Source organism: Oncorhynchus kisutch, linkage group LG14 (genome assembly GCF_002021735.2).
Source record: "Oncorhynchus kisutch isolate 150728-3 linkage group LG14, Okis_V2, whole genome shotgun sequence".
In the NCBI taxonomy this organism is placed as follows: domain Eukaryota; kingdom Metazoa; phylum Chordata; class Actinopteri; order Salmoniformes; family Salmonidae; genus Oncorhynchus; species Oncorhynchus kisutch.
The window spans coordinates 16,462,862-16,487,774 of record NC_034187.2 but is presented as its reverse complement, the minus strand read 5'-3'; the positions used below and the strand labels follow the sequence as shown (position 1 = coordinate 16,487,774).

General features: G+C 46.3%; 1 protein-coding gene across 3 annotated transcripts in view; it reads left to right on the top strand.

Annotated features, from left to right (window-relative positions):
- Positions 1 to 24,234, top strand: part of LOC109904256 (probable E3 ubiquitin-protein ligase IRF2BPL) — a 183,258-nt gene extending 159,024 nt beyond the window's left edge. For 2 of the 3 annotated variants that reach the window (XR_004202697.1, XR_004202699.1), the window contains 3 exons: positions 21,786 to 21,904; positions 22,147 to 22,250; positions 22,445 to 24,234. The gene's annotated coding sequence lies outside the window, so the exon portion shown is untranslated. The remainder of the gene's footprint in view (positions 1 to 21,785; positions 21,905 to 22,146; positions 22,251 to 22,444) is intronic. The other variant, XR_004202698.1, reaches the window with a different exon arrangement.
- Positions 24,235 to 24,913: the final 679 nt, after the last annotated feature.

Here is a 24,913-nt window from a genome sequence, read left to right as displayed (position 1 = left end):
TGTTTCTGTTAGACAGTATGTGGTCTCTGTCAGTGTTCCTGTTAGACAGTATGTGGTCTCTGTCAGTGTTCCTGTTAGACAGTATGTGGTCCTAACCAGTGTTCCTGTTAGACAGTATGTGGTCCTAACCAGTGTTCCTGTTAGACAGTATGTGGTCTCTGTCAGTGTTCCTGTTAGACAGTATGTGGTCTCTGTCAGTGTTCCTGTTAGACAGTATGTGGTCTCTGTCAGTGTTCCTGTTAGACAGTATGTGGTCCTAACAGTGTTCCTGTTAGACAGTATGTGGTCTCTGTCAGTGTTCCTGTTAGACAGTATGTGGTCTCTGTCAGTGTTCCTGTTAGACAGTATGTGGTCCTAACCAGTGTTCCTGTTAGACAGTATGTGGTCTCTGTCAGTGTTCCTGTTAGACAGTATGTGGTCCTAACCAGTGTTCCTGTTAGACAGTATGTGGTCCTAACCAGTGTTCCTGTTAGACAGTATGTGGTCTCTGTCAGTGTTCCTGTTAGACAGTATGTGGTCCTAACCAGTGTTCCTGTTAGACAGTATGTGGTCCTAACCAGTGTTCCTGTTAGACAGTATGTGGTCTCTGTCAGTGTTCCTGTTAGACAGTATGTGGTCTCTGTCAGTGTTCCTGTTAGACAGTATGTGGTCTCTGTCAGTGTTCCTGTTAGACAGTATGTGGTCTCTGTCAGGGTTCCTGTTAGACAGTATGTGGTCTCTGTCAGTGTTCCTGTTAGACAGTATGTGGTCTCTGTCAGTGTTCCTGTTAGACAGTATGTGGTCTCTGTCAGTGTTCCTGTTAGACAGTATGTGGTCCTAACCAGTGTTCCTGTTAGACAGTATGTGGTCCTAACCAGTGTTCCTGTTAGACAGTATGTGGTCCTAACCAGTGTTCCTGTTAGACAGTATGTGGTCTCTGTCAGTGTTCCTGTTAGACAGTATGTGGTCTCTGTCAGTGTTCCTGTTAGACAGTATGTGGTCTCTGTCAGTGTTCCTGTTAGACAGTATGTGGTCTCTGTCAGTGTTCCTGTTAGACAGTATGTGGTCCTGTCAGTGTTCCTGTTAGACAGTATGTGGTCTCTGTCAGTGTTCCTGTTAGACAGTATGTGGTCCTAACCAGTGTTCCTGTTAGACAGTATGTGGTCCTAACCAGTGTTCCTGTTAGACAGTATGTGGTCCTGTCAGTGTTCCTGTTAGACAGTATGTGGTCTCTGTCAGTGTTCCTGTTAGACAGTATGTGGTCTCTGTCAGTGTTCCTGTTAGACAGTATGTGGTCTCTGTCAGTGTTCCTGTTAGACAGTATGTGGTCCTAACCAGTGTTCCTGTTAGACAGTATGTGGTCTCTGTCAGTGTTCCTGTTAGACAGTATGTGGTCTCTGTCAGTGTTCCTGTTAGACAGTATGTGGTCCTAACCAGTGTTCCTGTTAGACAGTATGTGGTCTCTGTCAGTGTTCCTGTTAGACAGTATGTGGTCTCTGTCAGTGTTCCTGTTAGACAGTATGTGGTCTCTGTCAGTGTTCCTGTTAGACAGTATGTGGTCCTAACCAGTGTTTCTGTTAGACAGTATGTGGTCCTAACCAGTGTTTCTGTTAGACAGTATGTGGTCTCTGTCAGTGTTCCTGTTAGACAGTATGTGGTCTCTGTCAGTGTTCCTGTTAGACAGTATGTGGTCCTAACCAGTGTTCCTGTTAGACAGTATGTGGTCCTAACCAGTGTTCCTGTTAGACAGTATGTGGTCTCTGTCAGTGTTCCTGTTAGACAGTATGTGGTCTCTGTCAGTGTTCCTGTTAGACAGTATGTGGTCTCTGTCAGTGTTCCTGTTAGACAGTATGTGGTCTCTGTCAGGGTTCCTGTTAGACAGTATGTGGTCTCTGTCAGTGTTCCTGTTAGACAGTATGTGGTCTCTGTCAGTGTTTCTGTTAGACAGTATGTGGTCCTAACCAGTGTTCCTGTTAGACAGTATGTGGTCTCTGTCAGTGTTCCTGTTAGACAGTATGTGGTCCTAACCAGTGTTCCTGTTAGACAGTATGTGGTCCTAACCAGTGTTTCTGTTAGACAGTATGTGGTCCTAACCAGTGTTCCTGTTAGACAGTATGTGGTCCTAACCAGTGTTCCTGTTAGACAGTATGTGGTCCTAACAGTGTTCCTGTTAGACAGTATGTGGTCTCTGTCAGGGTTCCTGTTAGACAGTATGTGGTCTCTGTCAGTGTTCCTGTTAGACAGTATGTGGTCTCTGTCAGTGTTCCTGTTAGACAGTATGTGGTCTCTGTCAGGGTTCCTGTTAGACAGTATGTGGTCTCTGTCAGTGTTCCTGTTAGACAGTATGTGGTCTCTGTCAGGGTTCCTGTTAGACAGTATGTGGTCCTAACCAGTGTTCCTGTTAGACAGTATGTGGTCCTAACCAGTGTTCCTGTTAGACAGTATGTGGTCCTAACCAGTGTTCCTGTTAGACAGTATGTGGTCCTAACCAGTGTTTCTGTTAGACAGTATGTGGTCTCTGTCATTGTTCCTGTTAGACAGTATGTGGTCCTAACCAGTGTTTCTGTTAGACAGTATGTGGTCCTAACCAGTGTTCCTGTTAGACAGTATGTGGTCCTAACCAGTGTTTCTGTTAGACAGTATGTGGTCCTAACCAGTGTTCCTGTTAGACAGTATGTGGTCCTAACCAGTGTTCCTGTTAGACAGTATGTGGTCCTAACCAGTGTTCCTGTTAGACAGTATGTGGTCTCTGTCAGTGTTCCTGTTAGACAGTATGTGGTCTCTGTCAGTGTTCCTGTTAGACAGTATGTGGTCTCTGTCAGTGTTCCTGTTAGACAGTATGTGGTCTCTGTCAGGTTCCTGTTAGACAGTATGTGGTCTCTGTCAGTGTTCCTGTTAGACAGTATGTGGTCTCTGTCAGTGTTCCTGTTAGACAGTATGTGGTCTCTGTCAGTGTTCCTGTTAGACAGTATGTGGTCTCTGTCAGTGTTCCTGTTAGACAGTATGTGGTCTCTGTCAGTGTTCCTGTTAGACAGTATGTGGTCTCTGTCAGTGTTCCTGTTAGACAGTATGTGGTCCTAACCAGTGTTCCTGTTAGACAGTATGTGGTCCTAACCAGTGTTCCTGTTAGACAGTATGTGGTCTCTGTCAGTGTTCCTGTTAGACAGTATGTGGTCTCTGTCAGTGTTCCTGTTAGACAGTATGTGGTCTCTGTCAGGGTTCCTGTTAGACAGTATGTGGTCTCTGTCAGTGTTCCTGTTAGACAGTATGTGGTCCTAACCAGTGTTCCTGTTAGACAGTATGTGGTCTCTGTCAGGGTTCCTGTTAGACAGTATGTGGTCTCTGTCAGTGTTCCTGTTAGACAGTATGTGGTCTCTGTCAGTGTTCCTGTTAGACAGTATGTGGTCCTAACCAGTGTTCCTGTTAGACAGTATGTGGTCTCTGTCAGTGTTCCTGTTAGACAGTATGTGGTCTCTGTCAGTGTTTCTGTTAGACAGTATGTGGTCTCTGTCAGTGTTCCTGTTAGACAGTATGTGGTCTCTGTCAGTGTTCCTGTTAGACAGTATGTGGTCTCTGTCAGTGTTCCTGTTAGACAGTATGTGGTCCTAACCAGTGTTCTGTTAGACAGTATGTGGTCCTAACCAGTGTTCCTGTTAGACAGTATGTGGTCCTAACCAGTGTTTCTGTTAGACAGTATGTGGTCTCTGTCAGTGTTCCTGTTAGACAGTATGTGGTCTCTGTCAGTGTTCCTGTTAGACAGTATGTGGTCTCTGTCAGTGTTCCTGTTAGACAGTATGTGGTCCTAACCAGTGTTCCTGTTAGACAGTATGTGGTCCTAACCAGTGTTCCTGTTAGACAGTATGTGGTCTCTGTCAGGGTTCCTGTTAGACAGTATGTGGTCCTAACCAGTGTTCCTGTTAGACAGTATGTGGTCCTAACCAGTGTTCCTGTTAGACAGTATGTGGTCCTAACCAGTGTTCCTGTTAGACAGTATGTGGTCCTAACCAGTGTTCCTGTTAGACAGTATGTGGTCTCTGTCAGTGTTCCTGTTAGACAGTATGTGGTCCTAACCAGTGTTTCTGTTAGACAGTATGTGGTCCTAACCAGTGTTCCTGTTAGACAGTATGTGGTCCTAACCAGTGTTCCTGTTAGACAGTATGTGGTCTCTGTCAGTGTTCCTGTTAGACAGTATGTGGTCCTAACCAGTGTTCCTGTTAGACAGTATGTGGTCCTAACCAGTGTTCCTGTTAGACAGTATGTGGTCCTAACCAGTGTTCCTGTTAGACAGTATGTGGTCCTAACCAGTGTTCCTGTTAGACAGTATGTGGTCTCTGTCAGTGTTCCTGTTAGACAGTATGTGGTCCTAACCAGTGTTCCTGTTAGACAGTATGTGGTCCTAACCAGTGTTCCTGTTAGACAGTATGTGGTCCTAACCAGTGTTCCTGTTAGACAGTATGTGGTCTCTGTCAGGGTTCCTGTTAGACAGTATGTGGTCTCTGTCAGTGTTCCTGTTAGACAGTATGTGGTCTCTGTCAGTGTTCCTGTTAGACAGTATGTGGTCTCTGTCAGTGTTCCTGTTAGACAGTATGTGGTCTCTGTCAGTGTTCCTGTTAGACAGTATGTGGTCTCTGTCAGTGTTCCTGTTAGACAGTATGTGGTCCTAACCAGTGTTCCTGTTAGACAGTATGTGGTCCTAACCAGTGTTCCTGTTAGACAGTATGTGGTCTCTGTCAGTGTTCCTGTTAGACAGTATGTGGTCTCTGTCAGTGTTTCTGTTAGACAGTATGTGGTCTCTGTCAGGGTTCCTGTTAGACAGTATGTGGTCTCTGTCAGTGTTCCTGTTAGACAGTATGTGGTCCTAACCAGTGTTCCTGTTAGACAGTATGTGGTCTCTGTCAGTGTTCCTGTTAGACAAATGTGGTCTCTGTCAGTGTTCCTGTTAGACAGTATGTGGTCCTAACCAGTGTTCCTGTTAGACAGTATGTGGTCTCTGTCAGTGTTCCTGTTAGACAGTATGTGGTCTCTGTCAGTGTTTCTGTTAGACAGTATGTGGTCTCTGTCAGTGTTCCTGTTAGACAGTATGTGGTCCTAACCAGTGTTTCTGTTAGACAGTATGTGGTCCTAACCAGTGTTTCTGTTAGACAAAATGTGGTCTCTGTCAGTGTTCCTGTTAGACAGTATGTGGTCTCTGTCAGTGTTCCTGTTAGACAGTATGTGGTCCTAACCAGTGTTCCTGTTAGACAGTATGTGGTCCTAACCAGTGTTCCTGTTAGACAGTATGTGGTCTCTGTCAGGGTTCCTGTTAGACAGTATGTGGTCTCTGTCAGTGTTCCTGTTAGACAGTATGTGGTCTCTGTCAGTGTTCCTGTTAGACAGTATGTGGTCTCTGTCAGGGTTCCTGTTAGACAGTATGTGTCTCGTCAGTGTTCCTGTTAGACAGTATGTGGTCTCTGTCCGTGTTTCTGTTAGACAGTATGTGGTTCCTAACCAGTGTTCCTGTTAGACAGTATGTGGTCTCTGTCAGGGTTCCTGTTAGACAGTATGTGGTCCTAACCAGTGTTCCTGTTAGACAGTATGTGGTCCTAACCAGTGTTTCTGTTAGACAGTATGTGGTCCTAACCAGTGTTCCTGTTAGACAGTATGTGGTCCTAACCAGTGTTCCTGTTAGACAGTATGTGGTCCTAACCAGTGTTCCTGTTAGACAGTATGTGAGGTCTCTGTCAGGGTTCCTGTTAGACAGTAGTGTCTCTTCAGTGTTCCTGTTAGACAGTATGTGGTCTCTGTCAGTGTTCCTGTAGACAGTAGGTGGGTCTCTTGTCAGGGTTCCTGTTTAGACAGTATGTGGTCTCTGTCAGTGTTCCTGTTAGACAGTATGTGGTCTCTGTCAGGGTTCCTGTTAGACAGTATGTGGTCCTAACCAGTCTTCCTGTTAGACAGTATGTGGTCCTAACCAGTGTTCCTGTTGACAGTATGTGTCCTAACCAGTCTTCCTGTTAGACAGTATGTGGTCCTAACCAGTGTCCTGTTAGACAGTATGTGGTCCTAACCAGTGTTCCTGTTAGACAGTATGTGGTCTCTGTCAGTGTTCCTGTTAGACAGTATGTGGTCTCTGTCAGTGTTTCTGTTAGACAGTATGTGGTCTCTGTCAGTGTTCCTGTAGACAGTATGTGGTCCTAACCAGTGTTTCTGTGAGACAGTATGTGGTCCTAACCAGTGTTTCTGTTAGACAAAAGTGTGGTCTCTGTCAGTGTTCCTGTTAGACAGTATGTGGTCCTAACCAGTGTTCCTGTTAGACAGTATGTGGTCCTAACCAGTGTTCCTGTTAGACAGTATGTGGTCTCTGTCAGGGTTCCTGTTAGACAGTATGTGGTCTCTGTCAGTGTTCCTGTTAGACAGTATGTGGTCTCTGTCACGTGTTCCTGTTAGACAGTATGTGGTCTCTGTCAGGGTTCCTGTTAGACAGTATGTTGTCTCTGTCAGTGTTCCTGTTAGACAGTATGTGGTCTCTGTCAGTGTTTCTGTTAGACAGTATGTGGTCCTAACCAGTGTTCCTGTTAGACAGTATATGTGGTCTCTGTCAGGGTTCCTGTTAGACAGTATGTGGTCCTAACCAGTGTTCCTGTTAGACATTATGTGGTCCTAACCAGTGTTTCTGTTAGACAGTATGTGGTCCTAACCAGTGTTCCGGTAGACAGTATGTGGTCTAACCAGTGTTCCTGTTAGACAGTATGTGGTCCTAACCAGTGTTCCTGTTAGAACAGTATGTGGTCTCTGTCAGTGTTCCTGTTGGACAGTATGTGGTCTCTGTCAGTGTTCCTGTTAGACAGTATGTGGTCTCTGTCAGGGTTCCTGTTAGACAGTATGTGTCTCTGTCAGTGTTCCTGTGTAGACAGTATGTGGTCTCTGTCAGTGTTTCTGTTAGACAGTATGTGGTCCTAACCAGTGTTCCTGTTAGACAGTATGTGGTCTCTGTCAGGGTTCCTGTTAGACAGTATGTGGTCCTAACCAGTGTTCCTGTTAGACAGTATTGGTCCTAACCAGTGTTTCTGTTAGACAGTATGTGGTCCTAACCAGTTTCCTGTTTAGACAGTATGTGGTCCTAACCAGTGTTCCTGTTAGACAGTATGTGGTCCTAACCAGTGTTCCTGTTAGACAGTATGTGGTCTCTGTCAGGGTTCCGTTAGACAGTATGTGGTCTCTGTCAGTGTTCCTGTTAGACAGTATGTGGTCTCTGTCAGTGTTCCTGTTAGACAGTATGTGGTCTCTGTCAGGGTTCCTGTTAGACAGTATGTGGTCTCTGTCATTGTTCCTGTTAGACAGTATGTGGTCCCTAACCAGTGTTTCTGTGAGACAGTATGTGGTCCTAACCAGTGTTCCTGTTAGACAGTATGTGGTCCTAACCAGTGTTTCTGTTAGACAAAATGTGGTCTCTGTCAGTGTTCCTGTTAGACAGTTATGTGGTCTCTGTCAGGGTTCCTGTTAGACAGTATGTGGTCTCTGTCAGTGTTCCTGTTAGACAGTATGTGGTCTCTGTCAGTGTTTCTGTTAGACAGTATGTGGTCCTAACCAGTGTTCCTGTTAGACAGTATGTGGTCTCTGTCAGGGTTCCTGTTAGACAGTATGTGGTCCTAACCAGTGTGTCCTGTTAGACAGTATGTGGTCCTAACCAGTGTTTCTGTTAGACGGTATGTGGTCCTAACCAGTGTTCCTGTAGACAGTATGTGGTCCTAACAAGTGTTCCTGTTAGACAGTATGTGGTCCTAACCAGTGTTCCTGTTAGACAGTATGTGGTCCTCTGTCAGGGGTTCCTGTTAGACAGTATGGGATCTCTGTCAGTGTTCCTGTTAGACAGTATGTGGTCTCTGTCAGTGTTCCTGTTAGACAGTATGTGGTCTCTGTCAGGGTTCCTGTTAGACAGTATGTGGTCTCTGTCAGTGTTCCTGTTAGACAGTATGTGGTCTCTGTCAGGGTTCCTGTTAGACAGTATGTGGTCCTAACCAGTCTTCCTGTTAGACAGTATGTGGTCCTAACCAGTGTTCCTGTTAGACAGTATGTGGTCTCTGTCAGGGTTCCTGTTAGACAGTATGTGGTCTCTGTCAGTGTTCCTGTTAGACAAAATGTGGTCTCTGTCAGTGTCCTGTTAGACAGTATGTGGTCCTAACCAGTGTTCCTGTTAGACAGTATGTGGTCTCTGTCAGTGTTCCTGTTAGACAGTATGTGGTCTCTGTCAGTGTTTCTGTTAGACAGTATGTGGTCTCTGTCAGTGTTCCTGTTAGACAGTATGTGGTCTCTGTCAGTGTTTCTGTTAGACAGTATGTGGTCTCTGTCAGTGTTCCTGTTAGACAGTATGTGGTCCTAACCAGTGTTTCTGTGAGACAGTATGTGGTCCTAACCAGTGTTCCTGTTAGACAGTATGTGGTCCTAACCAGTGTTTCTGTTAGACAAAATGTGGTCTCTGTCAGTGTTCCTGTTAGACAGTATGTGGTCTCTGTCAGTGTTCCTGTTAGACAGTATGTGGTCTCTGTCAGTGTTCCTGTTAGACAGTATGTGGTCCTAACCAGTGTTCCTGTTAGACAGTATGTGGTCTCTGTCAGTGTTCCTGTTAGACAGTATGTGGTCTCTGTCAGTGTTCCTGTTAGACAGTATGTGGTCTCTGTCAGTGTTCCTGTTAGACAGTATGTGGTCCTAACCAGTGTTCCTGTTAGACAGTATGTGGTCTCTGTCAGTGTTCCTGTTAGACAGTATGTGGTCCTAACCAGTGTTTCTGTGAGACAGTATGTGGTCCTAACCAGTGTTCCTGTTAGACAGTATGTGGTCCTAACCAGTGTTCCTGTTAGACAGTATGTGGTCTCTGTCAGTGTTCCTGTTAGACAGTATGTGGTCCTAACCAGTGTTCCTGTTAGACAGTATGTGGTCCTAACCAGGGTTCCTGTTAGACAGTATGTGGTCCTAACCAGTGTTCCTGTTAGACAGTATGTGGTCCTAACCAGTGTTCCTGTTAGACAGTATGTGGTCTCTGTCAGTGTTCCTGTTAGACAGTATGTGGTCCTAACCAGTGTTCCTGTTAGACAGTATGTGGTCCTAACCAGTGTTCCTGTTAGACAGTATGTGGTCCTAACCAGTGTTCCTGTTAGACAGTATGTGGTCTCTGTCAGGGTTCCTGTTAGACAGTATGTGGTCTCTGTCAGTGTTCCTGTTAGACAGTATGTGGTCTCTGTCAGTGTTCCTGTTAGACAGTATGTGGTCTCTGTCAGGGTTCCTGTTAGACAGTATGTGGTCTCTGTCAGTGTTCCTGTTAGACAGTATGTGGTCTCTGTCAGGGTTCCTGTTAGACAGTATGTGGTCCTAACCAGTCTTCCTGTTAGACAGTATGTGGTCCTAACCAGTGTTCCTGTTAGACAGTATGTGGTCTCTGTCAGTGTTCCTGTTAGACAGTATGTGGTCTCTGTCAGTGTTTCTGTTAGACAGTATGTGGTCTCTGTCAGGGTTCCTGTTAGACAGTATGTGGTCTCTGTCAGTGTTCCTGTTAGACAGTATGTGGTCCTAACCAGTGTTCCTGTTAGACAGTATGTGGTCTCTGTCAGTGTTCCTGTTAGACAAAATGTGGTCTCTGTCAGTGTTCCTGTTAGACAGTATGTGGTCCTAACCAGTGTTCCTGTTAGACAGTATGTGGTCTCTGTCAGTGTTCCTGTTAGACAGTATGTGGTCTCTGTCAGTGTTTCTGTTAGACAGTATGTGGTCTCTGTCAGTGTTCCTGTTAGACAGTATGTGGTCCTAACCAGTGTTTCTGTGAGACAGTATGTGGTCCTAACCAGTGTTTCTGTTAGACAAAATGTGGTCTCTGTCAGTGTTCCTGTTAGACAGTATGTGGTCTCTGTCAGTGTTCCTGTTAGACAGTATGTGGTCCTAACCAGTGTTCCTGTTAGACAGTATGTGGTCCTAACCAGTGTTCCTGTTAGACAGTATGTGGTCTCTGTCAGGGTTCCTGTTAGACAGTATGTGGTCTCTGTCAGTGTTCCTGTTAGACAGTATGTGGTCTCTGTCAGTGTTCCTGTTAGACAGTATGTGGTCTCTGTCAGGGTTCCTGTTAGACAGTATGTGGTCTCTGTCAGTGTTCCTGTTAGACAGTATGTGGTCTCTGTCAGTGTTTCTGTTAGACAGTATGTGGTCCTAACCAGTGTTCCTGTTAGACAGTATGTGGTCTCTGTCAGGGTTCCTGTTAGACAGTATGTGGTCCTAACCAGTGTTCCTGTTAGACAGTATGTGGTCCTAACCAGTGTTTCTGTTAGACAGTATGTGGTCCTAACCAGTGTTCCTGTTAGACAGTATGTGGTCCTAACCAGTGTTCCTGTTAGACAGTATGTGGTCCTAACCAGTGTTCCTGTTAGACAGTATGTGGTCTCTGTCAGGGTTCCTGTTAGACAGTATGTGGTCTCTGTCAGTGTTCCTGTTAGACAGTATGTGGTCTCTGTCAGTGTTCCTGTTAGACAGTATGTGGTCTCTGTCAGGGTTCCTGTTAGACAGTATGTGGTCTCTGTCAGTGTTCCTGTTAGACAGTATGTGGTCTCTGTCAGGGTTCCTGTTAGACAGTATGTGGTCCTAACCAGTCTTCCTGTTAGACAGTATGTGGTCCTAACCAGTGTTCCTGTTAGACAGTATGTGGTCCTAACCAGTCTTCCTGTTAGACAGTATGTGGTCCTAACCAGTGTTCCTGTTAGACAGTATGTGGTCCTAACCAGTGTTCCTGTTAGACAGTATGTGGTCTCTGTCAGTGTTCCTGTTAGACAGTATGTGGTCTCTGTCAGTGTTTCTGTTAGACAGTATGTGGTCTCTGTCAGTGTTCCTGTTAGACAGTATGTGGTCCTAACCAGTGTTTCTGTGAGACAGTATGTGGTCCTAACCAGTGTTTCTGTTAGACAAAATGTGGTCTCTGTCAGTGTTCCTGTTAGACAGTATGTGGTCCTAACCAGTGTTCCTGTTAGACAGTATGTGGTCCTAACCAGTGTTCCTGTTAGACAGTATGTGGTCTCTGTCAGGGTTCCTGTTAGACAGTATGTGGTCTCTGTCAGTGTTCCTGTTAGACAGTATGTGGTCTCTGTCAGTGTTCCTGTTAGACAGTATGTGGTCTCTGTCAGGGTTCCTGTTAGACAGTATGTTGTCTCTGTCAGTGTTCCTGTTAGACAGTATGTGGTCTCTGTCAGTGTTTCTGTTAGACAGTATGTGGTCCTAACCAGTGTTCCTGTTAGACAGTATGTGGTCTCTGTCAGGGTTCCTGTTAGACAGTATGTGGTCCTAACCAGTGTTCCTGTTAGACATTATGTGGTCCTAACCAGTGTTTCTGTTAGACAGTATGTGGTCCTAACCAGTGTTCCTGTTAGACAGTATGTGGTCCTAACCAGTGTTCCTGTTAGACAGTATGTGGTCCTAACCAGTGTTCCTGTTAGACAGTATGTGGTCTCTGTCAGTGTTCCTGTTAGACAGTATGTGGTCTCTGTCAGTGTTCCTGTTAGACAGTATGTGGTCTCTGTCAGGGTTCCTGTTAGACAGTATGTGGTCTCTGTCAGTGTTCCTGTTAGACAGTATGTGGTCTCTGTCAGTGTTTCTGTTAGACAGTATGTGGTCCTAACCAGTGTTCCTGTTAGACAGTATGTGGTCTCTGTCAGGGTTCCTGTTAGACAGTATGTGGTCCTAACCAGTGTTCCTGTTAGACAGTATGTGGTCCTAACCAGTGTTTCTGTTAGACAGTATGTGGTCCTAACCAGTGTTCCTGTTAGACAGTATGTGGTCCTAACCAGTGTTCCTGTTAGACAGTATGTGGTCCTAACCAGTGTTCCTGTTAGACAGTATGTGGTCTCTGTCAGGGTTCCTGTTAGACAGTATGTGGTCTCTGTCAGTGTTCCTGTTAGACAGTATGTGGTCTCTGTCAGTGTTCCTGTTAGACAGTATGTGGTCTCTGTCAGGGTTCCTGTTAGACAGTATGTGGTCTCTGTCATTGTTCCTGTTAGACAGTATGTGGTCCTAACCAGTGTTTCTGTGAGACAGTATGTGGTCCTAACCAGTGTTCCTGTTAGACAGTATGTGGTCCTAACCAGTGTTTCTGTTAGACAAAATGTGGTCTCTGTCAGTGTTCCTGTTAGACAGTATGTGGTCTCTGTCAGGGTTCCTGTTAGACAGTATGTGGTCTCTGTCAGTGTTCCTGTTAGACAGTATGTGGTCTCTGTCAGTGTTTCTGTTAGACAGTATGTGGTCCTAACCAGTGTTCCTGTTAGACAGTATGTGGTCTCTGTCAGGGTTCCTGTTAGACAGTATGTGGTCCTAACCAGTGTTCCTGTTAGACAGTATGTGGTCCTAACCAGTGTTTCTGTTAGACAGTATGTGGTCCTAACCAGTGTTCCTGTTAGACAGTATGTGGTCCTAACCAGTGTTCCTGTTAGACAGTATGTGGTCCTAACCAGTGTTCCTGTTAGACAGTATGTGGTCTCTGTCAGGGTTCCTGTTAGACAGTATGTGGTCTCTGTCAGTGTTCCTGTTAGACAGTATGTGGTCTCTGTCAGTGTTCCTGTTAGACAGTATGTGGTCTCTGTCAGGGTTCCTGTTAGACAGTATGTGGTCTCTGTCAGTGTTCCTGTTAGACAGTATGTGGTCTCTGTCAGGGTTCCTGTTAGACAGTATGTGGTCCTAACCAGTCTTCCTGTTAGACAGTATGTGGTCCTAACCAGTGTTCCTGTTAGACAGTATGTGGTCTCTGTCAGGGTTCCTGTTAGACAGTATGTGGTCTCTGTCAGTGTTCCTGTTAGACAAAATGTGGTCTCTGTCAGTGTTCCTGTTAGACAGTATGTGGTCCTAACCAGTGTTCCTGTTAGACAGTATGTGGTCTCTGTCAGTGTTCCTGTTAGACAGTATGTGGTCTCTGTCAGTGTTTCTGTTAGACAGTATGTGGTCTCTGTCAGTGTTCCTGTTAGACAGTATGTGGTCTCTGTCAGTGTTTCTGTTAGACAGTATGTGGTCTCTGTCAGTGTTCCTGTTAGACAGTATGTGGTCCTAACCAGTGTTTCTGTGAGACAGTATGTGGTCCTAACCAGTGTTCCTGTTAGACAGTATGTGGTCCTAACCAGTGTTTCTGTTAGACAAAATGTGGTCTCTGTCAGTGTTCCTGTTAGACAGTATGTGGTCTCTGTCAGTGTTCCTGTTAGACAGTATGTGGTCTCTGTCAGTGTTCCTGTTAGACAGTATGTGGTCCTAACCAGTGTTCCTGTTAGACAGTATGTGGTCCTAACCAGGGTTCCTGTTAGACAGTATGTGGTCTCTGTCAGGGTTCCTGTTAGACAGTATGTGGTCCTAACCAGTGTTCCTGTTAGACAGTATGTGGTCCTAACCAGTATTCCTGTTAGACAGTATGTGGTCCTAACCAGTGTTTCTGTTAGACAGTATGTGGTCCTAACCAGTGTTCCTGTTAGACAGTATGTGGTCTCTGTCAGTGTTCCTGTTAGACAGTATGTGGTCCTAACCAGTGTTTCTGTGAGACAGTATGTGGTCCTAACCAGTGTTCCTGTTAGACAGTATGTGGTCCTAACCAGTGTTCCTGTTAGACAGTATGTGGTCTCTGTCAGTGTTCCTGTTAGACAGTATGTGGTCTCTGTCAGTGTTCCTGTTAGACAGTATGTGGTCTCTGTCAGTGTTCCTGTTAGACAGTATGTGGTCCTAACCAGTGTTCCTGTTAGACAGTATGTGGTCCTAACCAGGGTTCCTGTTAGACAGTATGTGGTCCTAACCAGTGTTCCTGTTAGACAGTATGTGGTCCTAACCAGTGTTCCTGTTAGACAGTATGTGGTCTCTGTCAGTGTTCCTGTTAGACAGTATGTGGTCCTAACCAGTGTTCCTGTTAGACAGTATGTGGTCCTAACCAGTGTTTCTGTTAGACAGTATGTGGTCCTAACCAGTGTTCCTGTTAGACAGTATGTGGTCCTAACCAGTGTTCCTGTTAGACAGTATGTGGTCCTAACCAGTGTTCCTGTTAGACAGTATGTGGTCTCTGTCAGGGTTCCTGTTAGACAGTATGTGGTCTCTGTCAGTGTTCCTGTTAGACAGTATGTGGTCTCTGTCAGTGTTCCTGTTAGACAGTATGTGGTCTCTGTCAGGGTTCCTGTTAGACAGTATGTGGTCTCTGTCAGTGTTCCTGTTAGACAGTATGTGGTCTCTGTCAGGGTTCCTGTTAGACAGTATGTTGTCCTAACCAGTCTTCCTGTTAGACAGTATGTGGTCCTAACCAGTGTTCCTGTTAGACAGTATGTGGTCTCTGTCAGTGTTCCTGTTAGACAGTATGTGGTCTCTGTCAGTGTTTCTGTTAGACAGTATGTGGTCTCTGTCAGGGTTCCTGTGAGACAGTATGTGGTCTCTGTCAGTGTTCCTGTTAGACAGTATGTGGTCCTAACCAGTCTTCCTGTTAGACAGTATGTGGTCCTAACCAGTGTTCCTGTTAGACAGTATGTGGTCCTAACCAGTCTTCCTGTTAGACAGTATGTGGTCCTAACCAGTGTTCCTGTTAGACAGTATGTGGTCCTAACCAGTGTTCCTGTTAGACAGTATGTGGTCTCTGTCAGTGTTCCTGTTAGACAGTATGTGGTCTCTGTCAGTGTTTCTGTTAGACAGTATGTGGTCTCTTTCAGTGTTCCTGTTAGACAGTATGTGGTCCTAACCAGTGTTTCTGTGAGACAGTATGTGGTCCTAACCAGTGTTCCTGTTAGACAGTATGTGGTCCTAACCAGTGTTTCTGTTAGACAAAATGTGGTCTCTGTCAGTGTTCCTGTTAGACAGTATGTGGTCTCTGTCAGTGTTCCTGTTAGACAGTATGTGGTCCTAACCAGTGTTTCTGTGAGACAGTATGTGGTCCTAACCAGTGTTTCTGTTAGACAAAATGTGGTCTCTGTCAGTGTTCCTGTTAGACAGTATGTGGTCTCTGTCAGTGTTCCTGTTAGACAGTATGTGGTCTCTGTCAGTGTTCCTGTTAGACAGTATGTGGTCTCTGTCAGGGTTCCTGTTAGACAGTATGTGGTCTCTGTCAGTGTTCCTGTTAGACAGTATGTGGTCTCTGTCAGGGTTCCTGTTAGACAGTATGTGGTCCTAACCAGTCTTCCTGTTAGACAGTATGTGGTCCTAACCAGTGTTCCTGTTAGACAGTATGTGGTCTCTGTCAGGGTTCCTGTTAGACAGTATGTGGTCTCTGTCAGTGTTCCTGTTAGACAAAATGTGGTCTCTGTCAGTGTTCCTGTTAGACAGTATGTGGTCCTAACCAGTGTTCCTGTTAGACAGTATGTGGTCTCTGTCAGTGTTCCTGTTAGACAGTATGTGGTCTCTGTCAGTGTTTCTGTTAGACAGTATGTGGTCTCTGTCAGTGTTCCTGTTAGACAGTATGTGGTCTCTGTCAGTGTTTCTGTTAGACAGTATGTGGTCTCTGTCAGTGTTCCTGTTAGACAGTATGTGGTCCTAACCAGTGTTTCTGTGAGACAGTATGTGGTCCTAACCAGTGTTCCTGTTAGACAGTATGTGGTCCTAACCAGTGTTTCTGTTAGACAAAATGTGGTCTCTGTCAGTGTTCCTGTTAGACAGTATGTGGTCTCTGTCAGTGTTCCTGTTAGACAGTATGTGGTCTCTGTCAGTGTTCCTGTTAGACAGTATGTGGTCCTAACCAGTGTTCCTGTTAGACAGTATGTGGTCCTAACCAGGGTTCCTGTTAGACAGTATGTGGTCTCTGTCAGGGTTCCTGTTAGACAGTATGTGGTCCTAACCAGTGTTCCTGTTAGACGGTATGTGGTCCTAACCAGTATTCCTGTTAGACAGTATGTGGTCCTAACCAGTGTTCCTGTTAGACAGTATGTGGTCTCTGTCAGTGTTCCTGTTAGACAGTATGTGGTCCTAACCAGTGTTTCTGTGAGACAGTATGTGGTCCTAACCAGTGTTCCTGTTAGACAGTATGTGGTCCTAACCAGTGTTCCTGTTAGACAGTATGTGGTCTCTGTCAGTGTTCCTGTTAGACAGTATGTGGTCTCTGTCAGTGTTCCTGTTAGACAGTATGTGGTCTCTGTCAGTGTTCCTGTTAGACAGTATGTGGTCCTAACCAGTGTTCCTGTTAGACAGTATGTGGTCCTAACCAGGGTTCCTGTTAGACAGTATGTGGTCCTAACCAGTGTTCCTGTTAGACAGTATGTGGTCCTAACCAGTGTTCCTGTTAGACAGTATGTGGTCTCTGTCAGTGTTCCTGTTAGACAGTATGTGGTCCTAACCAGTGTTCCTGTTAGACAGTATGTGGTCCTAACCAGTGTTTCTGTTAGACAGTATGTGGTCCTAACCAGTGTTCCTGTTAGACAGTATGTGGTCCTAACCAGTGTTCCTGTTAGACAGTATGTGGTCCTAACCAGTGTTCCTGTTAGACAGTATGTGGTCTCTGTCAGGGTTCCTGTTAGACAGTATGTGGTCTCTGTCAGTGTTCCTGTTAGACAGTATGTGGTCTCTGTCAGTGTTCCTGTTAGACAGTATGTGGTCTCTGTCAGGGTTCCTGTTAGACAGTATGTGGTCTCTGTCAGTGTTCCTGTTAGACAGTATGTGGTCTCTGTCAGGGTTCCTGTTAGACAGTATGTTGTCCTAACCAGTCTTCCTGTTAGACAGTATGTGGTCCTAACCAGTGTTCCTGTTAGACAGTATGTGGTCTCTGTCAGTGTTCCTGTTAGACAGTATGTGGTCTCTGTCAGTGTTTCTGTTAGACAGTATGTGGTCTCTGTCAGGGTTCCTGTGAGACAGTATGTGGTCTCTGTCAGTGTTCCTGTTAGACAGTATGTGGTCCTAACCAGTCTTCCTGTTAGACAGTATGTGGTCCTAACCAGTGTTCCTGTTAGACAGTATGTGGTCCTAACCAGTCTTCCTGTTAGACAGTATGTGGTCCTAACCAGTGTTCCTGTTAGACAGTATGTGGTCCTAACCAGTGTTCCTGTTAGACAGTATGTGGTCTCTGTCAGTGTTCCTGTTAGACAGTATGTGGTCTCTGTCAGTGTTTCTGTTAGACAGTATGTGGTCTCTTTCAGTGTTCCTGTTAGACAGTATGTGGTCCTAACCAGTGTTTCTGTGAGACAGTATGTGGTCCTAACCAGTGTTCCTGTTAGACAGTATGTGGTCCTAACCAGTGTTTCTGTTAGACAAAATGTGGTCTCTGTCAGTGTTCCTGTTAGACAGTATGTGGTCCTAACCAGTGTTTCTGTGAGACAGTATGTGGTCCTAACCAGTGTTTCTGTTAGACAAAATGTGGTCTCTGTCAGTGTTCCTGTTAGACAGTATGTGGTCCTAACCAGTGTTCCTGTTAGACAGTATGTGGTCCTAACCAGTGTTCCTGTTAGACAGTATGTGGTCTCTGTCAGGGTTCCTGTTAGACAGTATGTGGTCTCTGTCAGTGTTCCTGTTAGACAGTATGTGGTCTCTGTCAGTGTTCCTGTTAGACAGTATGTGGTCTCTGTCAGGGTTCCTGTTAGACAGTATGTGGTCTCTGTCAGTGTTCCTGTTAGACAGTATGTGGTCTCTGTCAGTGTTTCTGTTAGACAGTATGTGGTCCTAACCAGTGTTCCTGTTAGACAGTATGTGGTCTCTGTCAGGGTTCCTGTTAGACAGTATGTGGTCCTAACCAGTGTTCCTGTTAGACAGTATGTGGTCCTAACCAGTGTTTCTGTTAGACAGTATGTGGTCCTAACCAGTGTTCCTGTTAGACAGTATGTGGTCCTAACCAGTGTTCCTGTTAGACAGTATGTGGTCCTAACCAGTGTTCCTGTTAGACAGTATGTGGTCCTAACCAGTGTTCCTGTTAGACAGTATGTGGTCTCTGTCAGTGTTCCTGTTAGACAGTATGTGGTCTCTGTCAGTGTTCCTGTTAGACAGTATGTGGTCTCTGTCAGGGTTCCTGTTAGACAGTATGTGGTCTCTGTCATTGTTCCTGTTAGACAGTATGTGGTCCTAACCAGTGTTTCTGTGAGACAGTATGTGGTCCTAACCAGTGTTCCTGTTAGACAGTATGTGGTCCTAACCAGTGTTTCTGTTAGACAAAATGTGGTCTCTGTCAGTGTTCCTGTTAGACAGTATGTGGTCTCTGTCAGGGTTCCTGTTAGACAGTATGTGGTCTCTGTCAGTGTTCCTGTTAGACAGTATGTGGTCCTAACCAGTGTTCCTGTTAGACAGTATGTGGTCTCTGTCAGGGTTCCTGTTAGACAGTATGTGGTCTCTGTCAGTGTTCCTGTTAGACAGTATGTGGTCTCTGTCAGTGTTTCTGTTAGACAGTATGTGGTCTCTGTCAGTGTTCCTGTTAGACAAAATGTGGTCTCTGTCAGTGTTCCTGTTAGACAGTATGTGGTCCTAACCAGTGTTCCTGTTAGACAGTATGTGGTCTCTGTCAGTGTTCCTGTTAGACAGTATGTGGTCTCTGTCAGTGTTTCTGTTAGACAGTATGTGGTCTCTGTCAGTGTTCCTGTTAGACAGTATGTGGTCTCTGTCAGTGTTTCTGTTAGACAGTATGTGGTCTCTGTCAGTGTTCCTGTTAGACAGTATGTGGTCCTAACCAGTGTTTCTGTGAGACAGTATGTGGTCCTAACCAGTGTTCCTGTTAGACAGTATGTGGTCCTAACCAGTGTTTCTGTTAGACAAAATGTGGTCTCTGTCAGTGTTCCTGTTAGACAGTATGTGGTCTCTGTCAGTGTTTCTGTTAGACAGTATGTGGTCTCTGTCAGTGTTCCTGTTAGACAGTATGTGGTCTCTGTCAGTGTTCCTGTTAGACAGTATGTGGTCCTAACCAGTGTTCCTGTTAGACAGTATGTGGTCCTAACCAGGGTTCCTGTTAGACAGTATGTGGTCTCTGTCAGGGTTCCTGTTAGACAGTATGTGGTCCTAACCAGTGTTCCTGTTAGACAGTATGTGGTCCTAACCAGTATTCCTGTTAGACAGTATGTGGTCCTAACCAGTGTTTCTGTTAGACAGTATGTGGTCCTAACCAGTGTTCCTGTTAGACAGTATGTGGTCTCTGTCAGTGTTCCTGTTAGACAGTATGTGGTCCTAACCAGTGTTTCTGTGAGACAGTATGTGGTCCTAACCAGTGTTCCTGTTAGACAGTATGTGGTCCTAACCAGTGTTCCTGTTAGACAGTATGTGGTCTCTGTCAGTGTTCCTGTTAGACAGTATGTGGTCTCTGTCAGTGTTCCTGTTAGACAGTATGTGGTCTCTGTCAGTGTTCCTGTTAGACAGTATGTGGTCCTAACCAGTGTTCCTGTTAGACAGTATGTGGTCCTAACCAGGGTTCCTGTTAGACAGTATGTGGTCCTAACCAGTGTTCCTGTTAGACAGTATGTGGTCCTAACCAGTGTTCCTGTTAGACAGTATGTGGTCTCTGTCAGTGTTCCTGTTAGACAGTATGTGGTCCTAACCAGTGTTCCTGTTAGACAGTATGTGGTCCTAACCAGTGTTTCTGTTAGACAGTATGTGGTCCTAACCAGTGTTCCTGTTAGACAGTATGTGGTCCTAACCAGTGTTCCTGTTAGACAGTATGTGGTCCTAACCAGTGTTCCTGTTAGACAGTATGTGGTCTCTGTCAGGGTTCCTGTTAGACAGTATGTGGTCTCTGTCAGTGTTCCTGTTAGACAGTATGTGGTCTCTGTCAGTGTTCCTGTTAGACAGTATGTGGTCTCTGTCAGGGTTCCTGTTAGACAGTATGTGGTCTCTGTCAGTGTTCCTGTTAGACAGTATGTGGTCTCTGTCAGGGTTCCTGTTAGACAGTATGTTGTCCTAACCAGTCTTCCTGTTAGACAGTATGTGGTCCTAACCAGTGTTCCTGTTAGACAGTATGTGGTCTCTGTCAGTGTTCCTGTTAGACAGTATGTGGTCTCTGTCAGTGTTTCTGTTAGACAGTATGTGGTCTCTGTCAGGGTTCCTGTGAGACAGTATGTGGTCTCTGTCAGTGTTCCTGTTAGACAGTATGTGGTCCTAACCAGTGTTCCTGTTAGACAGTATGTGGTCTCTGTCAGTGTTCCTGTTAGACAAAATGTGGTCTCTGTCAGTGTTCCTGTTAGACAGTATGTGGTCCTAACCAGTGTTCCTGTTAGACAGTATGTGGTCTCTGTCAGTGTTCCTGTTAGACAGTATGTGGTCTCTGTCAGTGTTTCTGTTAGACAGTATGTGGTCTCTGTCAGTGTTCCTGTTAGACAGTATGTGGTCCTAACCAGTGTTTCTGTGAGACAGTATGTGGTCCTAACCAGTGTTTCTGTTAGACAAAATGTGGTCTCTGTCAGTGTTCCTGTTAGACAGTATGTGGTCTCTGTCAGTGTTCCTGTTAGACAGTATGTGGTCCTAACCAGTGTTCCTGTTAGACAGTATGTGGTCCTAACCAGTGTTCCTGTTAGACAGTATGTGGTCTCTGTCAGGGTTCCTGTTAGACAGTATGTGGTCTCTGTCAGTGTTCCTGTTAGACAGTATGTGGTCTCTGTCAGTGTTCCTGTTAGACAGTATGTGGTCTCTGTCAGGGTTCCTGTTAGACAGTATGTGGTCTCTGTCAGTGTTCCTGTTAGACAGTATGTGGTCTCTGTCAGTGTTTCTGTTAGACAGTATGTGGTCCTAACCAGTGTTCCTGTTAGACAGTATGTGGTCTCTGTCAGGGTTCCTGTTAGACAGTATGTGGTCTCTGTCAGTGTTCCTGTTAGACAGTTTGTGGTCTCTGTCAGTGTTCCTGTTAGACAGTATGTGGTCCTAACCAGTGTTTCTGTGAGACAGTATGTGGTCCTAACCAGTGTTCCTGTTAGACAGTATGTGGTCCTAACCAGTGTTCCTGTTAGACAGTATGTGGTCTCTGTCAGTGTTCCTGTTAGACAGTATGTGGTCTCTGTCAGTGTTCCTGTTAGACAGTATGTGGTCTCTGTCAGTGTTCCTGTTAGACAGTATGTGGTCCTAACCAGGGTTCCTGTTAGACAGTATGTGGTCCTAACCAGTGTTCCTGTTAGACAGTATGTGGTCCTAACCAGTGTTCCTGTTAGACAGTATGTGGTCTCTGTCAGTGTTCCTGTTAGACAGTATTTGGTCCTAACCAGTGTTCCTGTTAGACAGTATGTGGTCCTAACCAGTGTTCCTGTTAGACAGTATGTGGTCCTAACCAGTGTTCCTGTTAGACAGTATGTGGTCTCTGTCAGGGTTCCTGTTAGACAGTATGTGGTCTCTGTCAGTGTTCCTGTTAGACAGTATGTGGTCTCTGTCAGTGTTCCTGTTAGACAGTATGTGGTCTCTGTCAGTGTTCCTGTTAGACAGTATGTGGTCTCTGTCAGGGTTCCTGTTAGACAGTATGTGGTCTCTGTCAGTGTTCCTGTTAGACAGTATGTGGTCTCTGTCAGGGTTCCTGTTAGACAGTATGTTGTCCTAACCAGTCTTCCTGTTAGACAGTATGTGGTCCTAACCAGTGTTCCTGTTAGACAGTATGTGGTCTCTGTCAGTGTTCCTGTTAGACAGTATGTGGTCTCTGTCAGTGTTTCTGTTAGACAGTATGTGGTCTCTGTCAGTGTTTCTGTTAGACAGTATGTGGTCTCTGTCAGTGTTCCTGTTAGACAGTATGTGGTCTCTGTCAGTGTTTCTGTTAGACAGTATGTGGTCTCTGTCAGTGTTTCTGTTAGACAGTATGTGGTCCTAACCAGTGTTCCTGTTAGACAGTATGTGGTCTCTGTCAGTGTTCCTGTTAGACAGTATGTGGTCTCTGTCAGTGTTTCTGTTAGACAGTATGTGGTCCTAACCAGTGTTCCTGTTAGACAGTATGTGGTCTCGGCAAGTGTCCCTGCCAGAAACCATAGCTCTGATGCTGGGACAGAGAGAGGGACAGGAGAGACCTGTAACACCAGCCAAGGCTCAGGACCCTTCACCGCAGGAGGTACTGTACAGTCAATCAATCAATCAATGTCTTAATTGTATCAATCAAAACATTTGTTCTGCATTCAGTGTAAAATAATATTATTTTGAATTGGTTTGAATTTTGTGTTTGAATTTTGTTGCCAATGTATGTTCTTTTCTTTGTTTCTGCCCTTCTTTAATGTATGTATTTGTTCTTTCTTTCTACCTTGTGCTGTTGTTGGAGCACTTGGTGCTAACCCCTGTTCCCACCCCCCCACCCAGTGTTAGTCCTGGCCCCCCCAGTAGAGGCTTGTCCCCCTGGGGCACCCCACAGCAGTCACCAAGAGAGCCTCAACCACCTGATCCCCACACCTTTACACCTTCAGGTCTGATAACATAGCCGCTGTATCTCCGTTACACAAGCACGCTCTGCACATTCTATCTGCAGTTATAGTATGAGTAATTGAGTGGTTCATGACTAGGGCCCAGACCTGATAAGGGGAAACTCCGGGCCCTAGTTATAGGCTTGGACCAGAGTCACAATGAGATGCTGAACATTTCTGTTCCTCTTTGATCTCAGAGCCGGAGCCAGTAGTGACCCCTGTCACCACTCCAGTCCCCTGCTGGCCCCTGGGGAGATGCTTCACAGCCCTGGCTGAGGAGCAACCCCACAGCCCTGCGGAGGAGCAGCCCCACAGCCCTGGCTAAGGAGCAACCCCACAGCCCTGCGGAGGAGCAACCCCACAGCCCTGCCTGTCTATCTTCCTGCCTGCCTATCTACCTGCCTGCCTGCCTGTCTACCTGCCTGCCTGCCTGCCTGTCTACCTGCCTGCCTGCCTGCCTACCTGCCTGCCTGCCTAGCTGTCTTTGTGTCTGGCTGTGTATCTGCCTGCCTGCCTGCTTGCCTGCCTGCCTGCCTGCCCGCCTGCCCGTCTGTCCTTCCTTCCTTCCGAATGGTGGAACTACATGTGGACTTCCCTCAGAAGACAGAGAGTACATAGTGAAGAGCGTAGGCAGCACTGCTTGGTGTGGTTGTATTGTACCACAGCTCCCCCTGCTGTCGGAAGATTACAATTCAGTTAGAGTTACAAAGATAGCACATAGGCCTGTCACATAGATGGTAATTGGTTTCAACCTAAATTTGTGAAATGGCTTGTCATAAGGAGTGACTCAATCTGTCTCTCTGTTTCTGCCTCTCTCCCTCCCTCTCTCTCCAAAGAGTAATGTCAATGGCTGAAGAGGAGCCTGTCTATGTGGCCTCCCCACTCCCCTACCCCACCACCCTCACCAGGGCCTCAGACCCCTCCATTCCCTCCTCCTGGTCCTCGTGGGGAGAGTATTAGTAGCAGCAGTAGTTCCACTATTACAGACACTGCTGCTAGACAGACTGCTGCTAGATAGACTGCTGCTAGACGGACTGCTGCTAGACTGACTGCAGCTAGACTGTATGCTGCTAGATGTCTAGACAGACAGACTGCTCCAAGACTGACTGCTCCTAGACTGACTGCTCCTAGACTGACTGCTCCTAGACGGACTGCTGCTAGACATCTAGACAGAAAGACTGCTCCTAGTCAGACTGCTCCTAGTCAGACTGCTGCTAGACTGACTGCTCCTAGACTGACTGCTCCTAGACTGGCTGCTAGACGTCTAGACAGACTGACTGCTGCTAGACTGACTGCTCCTAGACTGACTGCTCCTAGACTGGCTGCTCCTAGACTGACTGTTGCTAGACTGACTGCTGCTAGACGTCTAGACAGACTGACTGCTGCTAGACAGACTGCTGCTAGACTGACTGCTGCTAGACGTCTAGACAGACTGACTGCTGCTTGACTGACTGCTGCTTGACTGACTGCTGCTAGACAGACTGCTTGTAGACAGACTGCTTGTAGACAGACTGCTTGTATACAGACTGCTCCTAGACAGACTGCTCCTAGACAGACTGCTGCGAGACAGACTGCTGCTAGACAGACTGCTGCTAGACAGACTGCTGCTATAGATACCGCTGCTAGACTGACTGCTGCTAGACAGACCGCTGCTAGACAGACCGCTGCTAGACAGACCGCTGCTATAGATACCGCTGCTAGACTGACTGCTGCTAGACAGACTGCTGCTAGACATACTGCTTGTATACAGACTGCTGCTATAGATACCGCTGCTAGACTGACTGCTGCTAGACAGACTGCTGCTAGACAGACTGCTTGTATACAGACTGCTGCTAGACAGACTGCTTGTATACAGACTGCTGCTTGTATACAGACTGCTGCTTGACAGACTGCTGCTTGACTGACTGCTGCTTGACTGACTGCTGCTAGACTGACTGCTGCTAGACGTCTAGACGGTCAGACTGCTGCTAGACTGACTGCTGCTAGACTGACTGCTCCTAGACTGACTGCTGCTAGACTGACTGCTGCTAGACTGACTGCTGCTAGACTGACTGCTCCAAGATTGACTGCTGCTAGACTGACTGCTGCTAGATGGACTGCTGCTAGACGGACTGCTGCTAGACTGCTCCTAGACTGACTGCTCCTAGACTGACTGCTGCTTGACTGACTGCTGCTAGACTGACTGCTGCTAGACTGACTGCTGCTAGACAGCTCCTAGACAGACTGCTGCTTGACTAGCTGCTGCTTGACTGGCTGCTGCTTGACTGGCTGCTGCTTGACTGGCTGCTGCTTGACAGGCTGCTGCTAGACTGACTGCTGCTAGACTGACTGCTGCGAGACTGACTGCTGCTAGACGTCTAGACAGACAGACTGGTGCAAGACAGACTGCTGCTAGACAGACTGCTGCTAGACAGACTGCTCCTAGACAGACTGCACCTAGACAGACTGCTGCTAGACTGCTCCCAGACAGACTTCTCTGGGACAGACTGCTGCTAGACAGACTGCTGCTAGACTGCTCCTAGACTGACTGCTCCTAGACTGACTGCTGCTTGACTGACTGCTGCTAGACTGACTGCTGCTAGACTGACTGCTGCTAGACAGCTCCTAGAGAGGCTGTTCCTTGACTGACTGCTGCTAGGCTGACTGCTACTAGACTGAGTGCTGCT